The 5,037-nt window shown below is 38.6% G+C and overlaps 1 long non-coding RNA gene across 1 annotated transcript; it reads right to left on the bottom strand.

Moving 5' to 3' along the window:
- Positions 1–358: 358 nt before the first annotated feature.
- Positions 359–4,656, bottom strand: LOC144588544 (uncharacterized). The gene is made up of 2 exons (XR_013544151.1): positions 4,607–4,656; positions 359–3,792 (listed from the first exon to the last, which is right to left on the bottom strand). It is a non-coding gene; the product is annotated as an uncharacterized LOC144588544 (long non-coding RNA).
- Between the last annotated feature and the right edge of the window lie 381 nt (positions 4,657–5,037).

Consider the following 5,037-nt stretch of genomic DNA (forward strand, 5'->3'; position numbering starts at 1 on the left):
TGTGATTGATATGTACCTGGACTGGATTTTTTTTCTAGTGGTCAATGTATTTACAGAGTGACTCATATGATCCACAGTCTTTCCGCTTTCATTTTCTCCTTTTTAAAAAGGTAGAATATCAGAATGATATATTTTTGGTGGTGATTAGATATGTGATATAAATCAATGTTATCATAAATATTAAAAATGTGTAAATAGACTCCCCCCGAAACAATAAATCTATTTTCATAGTTACTTCACCTCTGCATGATTTTAGTTAATTTTATCATACATGCAAGGTTTTTAAAAATCCTATAGTCAGTAGACAAACAGTGAAAATGCTAATCAGTGAGTTTTGGAGGTTTTTTTAAAAAAAATTATAGCTTTTAATGGTATTTTTAACTTGTTACTGTTGTAGGATTTTAATTGTTGTGAGCTATCTTGTATCCACTATAGGAAGAAAGAAGAATATTAAAGAAACAAACAAACAAACCCAAAATGTTGGGGTGTGGGGTGAGGATGTTCATGGAAGAGTAAGTTATTTTCCTTTTCCTCTAGTGATTCATACTTTTTTCATATGGTTTTGTAAGTAGCATTTAACGTGGACAGTGGCAAGAGGAACATAATTTCCCTACAGCCCCATATATTTCAGCTACTTTTTAATGGCAGATGCCTTACCATCACAAATTTAGCTCTGTGAATCTTGTGTACAACAGCAGTTCAAATCTAGACAGTGATACATTCTGCTGTGGTGGCTGGTGATGATGGAAAAAGCTGAAAGAACATGGTTGGAAAATATATTCAGATTTTTAAAACAGAAAAACACTTGCATTGAGTGGTTTATTCTGCCTTGCACCTTTTGAAAATCCTCAGTATTCTGTGCAATGACAAATAGTATAGAAAATATATTTTTGCTTATTTAAAGGTAGCTGATGATGAGAAAGGGGGCAGCTGAGAAGTCCGTAACTGTGTGTGTGAGAGAGATGCAAAAATCGAATTAATTGGCTAGTTCCACTATTAACCTGAACTGGGTTTTTGTGATACAATTACTTTTGAGGGCAAATAATGAAGCAAATTTGTGTGATACTAAGACATCCAAATCCTTCAATACACATGATGTGTGTTATCTCTATGGTGGACAGAATGTCCAGTTGTCTGTCATGCAAAAGCTGTCGCTAGCTTGAGCCATAATCAACAGATAATTATCTGTGAGACTGATAGTCATAAGCCATATAAAAGCACAGAGAAACAAGAATAGAGTGTCTTAGCTTTGGCCCTGTCTGTTGCTTTTTCCATGTATAGAATGACAGTCTGAAGAGCAGTAAGTTTGTAACATGCAAGGCCTCTCTATACTACCCAGAACAATGTTGTGTAGTGGGTTTTTTCCCCACAGTCTTAAGTGTGAGGAAAGATTCCATGGACATCCTCCTCTCACAGTTCCAGGAATGGGCTAGGGCTAAAACTCTCTTCCTGTTCCTCTTTCCAAATGAAATCTTTTTTGAATTTTTAAATAGTGCTCTAGTCAGTAATAATAATCACATGCCATCAAGTTAATTTTGACTTATGGCAACCCTTTTCAGAGCTTTCAAGGTAACAGAGAATTCAGAAGTAGTTTACCATTCCCTTCTTCTGGGGCTGCCTTGGGACTGTGCAGCTTGTCCAAGGCCACACAAGCTGGCTCTACTCGCAGGAGGCACGGTGGGGGATTGAACTCCCAACCTTGGGCTCTGCAGCCAGATACCTAAACCACTGAGCTACCCAGCCATAGTAATCCATAACAAATACAGAGCCTACCAAAGCAGCACAGCATGGAAATAATGACTGGTAGGTATGAGAAGGATGAGTAGATATAAGTGCCAGTAAATAATCCTTTCAAGCAGGGAATGCATATGCATCAACTTTATATGCTGTGCTTAATAACTGAGACTGCCACCTGCACAATGATGAAATCAAGAAACAACCATGAATTCATAGAATCATATAATAATGGAGCTAGAAGGGGTGTACAAGGGCATTGAGTCCACCCCCCCTTGGCACTTTCCTCGTTTAAATTTCATTCAAGTTATTTTCAGCCCAGTGCTTAAGCCTACCAAGATCTTTTTGAATGTTGTCTCAGTCTTCCAAAGTTTTAGCTATTCCACCCACTTCTGTGTCGTCCACAAGTCTGATAAGCATTTCCGGAAGCTCTCTTCCAATTCATTAATTAAAATGTTGAAGAACATCAGCCCCAGAACAGAGTCTTGTGGTATCCTGCTTGTTACCTCCTCCCAGTTTGAGAAGGAGGTGTTAGTAAGCACTCTCTGTGTATGTGTATGATTCTGTAACCAACAATGTATTCACTTGGTAGATATTCTGTCCAGCCCATACCTAGTTAGCTTGCTATATGATTATTACAACTGTTATGTAAGTAACATGGGTATATGTTGGTGTAAGTTAGCAGAGTTTTTGTTCCAGTCCAGGCAGTCCAATTGAATGCCACAGACAAAGACAGCTTCTTCCAACACCAAGTGTGTTTACAGTATATAAAGTTCAGCGGTACAAACCGGCAGCATGACAGCATGACCTTCATAGAAGAGATCTGTACATCTTCTCCACAGGTCCACACAGTTATACACATGCACATTTACATACGGCCAATCAGTGTGGACATTGCATTATCCTATACGGCATGATTCAGCGTTTTGCACACCTGTCAAGTATGGCTGCTGATTATCATGGGCCTTGTTCTGCCTCAGTGTGGAAATTATCCTTGACGGTATGTCAAAACTATAATAAAATGAGATACACATATGAAACCCTTCTGTATCCCCTGAGAAGTCTACCATTATCTTATTGAACTAATTTTGAAACTTAATTTAAAGTTCCAGTATATATTGTACCCATTTAGGTCCCTTTGGACACATCATGAGATGGTAAGACTCATTAGAAAAGACAATACAGTAATGTTGGTAAAAAGTTGAAAGCAGACAGAAAAGTTCAGTGGTCTAGGTACCTGGATGCTGAGCCAGAAGTTGGGAGTTTGATTCCCACTGTGCACACTCCCAGGATGAACTCAGAAGAAAGGAATGGTAAACCACTTCTGAGTATTCTCTGCCTTGAAAATCCTGGAAAGGGTCACCGTAACTCAGAATTTATTTGATGGCACATGATTATTATTAATTACAGTCACCATAATTCAAAAGTGGCTTAATGGCACATAAGAGGAATAAGTTAATTTTAATTTGCCTGAACTTTTACTTTAGATTGTTTTAGAAAAGCAGATAAAACAACATCTGAGGCCAATTATGGAACCAATTTATTTATTTCCTTCTGACCTGTTCCAGAATGACACTTTTCCAAGCAGTGCAAGTTGACATTGAAGAAGGAGGCGGGTCCAGAGGGGGAATGTGCATCCTGTTGTGAGATAGTCCTGGATGCTGTCCAAGCTGTCAACCAAAAGACCCAGCCATCTACTTCATGCTTGAGTGTTACTCGAAACTATCTTCACTGTCTGTCACTGCCATCATATACATTCCTAAGTGTCTGGACCAAACATCTGTCAAGGAGAAAGGCCAAACTGCCATCATCTAAGGTTAGTTTCCGGCATGTTGGCAGTGTTTGCCAGCACTTTGTCTCTACAAATCAGAGTTGAAGACTGTAGGGGACAAGCATGCTGCATGGCAGGCATGCTGTTCCTGTACATATAAGGAAGATGAGAGTACTGAGCAGGTAGCTTTGACTGATGTTCATTGCCTTTGGTAAACATGCTCTTTGGGCAGCCAGTCCAACAAACGTGCTTTGGAAACGACACCCCTGCTAAGAAGCACACTGTTTCTTTAAAGAAAGAATAAATCAGATTTCAAGGACTCTTCTACAGTAAATTCATTAACCATTTCGGATCAACTGCAACATAAGTAATTAATGGAAGCAAAAGCAATAGAGGACATGCCTCTCTGTTTTTGTCTTTTTATCAAAGCATTGGATGTATTGCTTCCAGACAGCCAATTCTAACAGGAGGATTTTACATAGACACTGCCTTTGTTTGTCTCCATCCACACTTCCATCTACCTGAATAATAGTGAGGGTTGTAGTGTAAGTAGTGGCTATGTGATCTGTACAACTTCCTTTCTGTATATCCTGTTTAGGTGATGCATTCTTGAAGGACCAACGCAGCACAAAATGGATTTGAGGGGTCACATTCCATCCCTTTAGTCCTGTTCCTATAATTCCTTGGCTTATTACCTTGTTACATGTAGAGAATTTTCACACAATTTGTGGGCTTTAGAACAGCATGGTTCTAAATTGTACACTCAGATACCAGGAACAAAGGGGAAGGCTCCCCAGTGAAGAAGTTTACAGGGAACATAAGGAAGACAACATGAGCTATGTTAAAATGGGGCTGGTTCTAATTAAGAAGTTATTTCTGTTTCACCAATTTGCTACCTGCCTTCTATTTATCACTAGACAGTTGAAACTTAAATTGAGTATTATAATATCTTTTATAATGTACTTTTTTTCTTTTAAAAATCCAGAATGTCAACTGGGATCTGGAATGGTTGTTCTGTAGGTGGGAGGGCTTTTCTATTTCTTAAAAACATTGGAATCCAGAAAGAGTGGCTACTGGAAGATGGTGGAATGTGACTTTCACCTATTATCCTCCTGCATTGCCTCTTGTGGTTCTCCCAGGAGTAAACAAGTATCACAGAGCTGTTTTTCAGGCAGCTGAAGCAGGCTGCAAGAAGGAAAAGGAATTACAAAAATCAGTTGTTTGCATCATATAGCTGGACGCAGATAAAGTTGCATTTGGGTAACATGGAAATCAATGTAAAAAGTTAGTCATTGTTTCTTCCACTGGTTCCAGTGGAAGCCAAGTGCTGATTTCTAATCTTATGTTAATTTCAAGACAGAGCAAGGTGTTTTTCTCAGTGCAAATTAGAGCAACAACCTTTATTATATGCACTAATATAATTTTGAATCAGAATCTAAGCAGGTGCTGTATCAACTGATTAATCCATTCAGAGTGGTGTATTTAAATCAATCAAGAGTTGAATAAACTTTGAACAACAACATACACGCTAC

This window comes from Pogona vitticeps, chromosome 4 (genome assembly GCF_051106095.1).
Source record: "Pogona vitticeps strain Pit_001003342236 chromosome 4, PviZW2.1, whole genome shotgun sequence".
Taxonomy (NCBI): domain Eukaryota; kingdom Metazoa; phylum Chordata; class Lepidosauria; order Squamata; family Agamidae; genus Pogona; species Pogona vitticeps.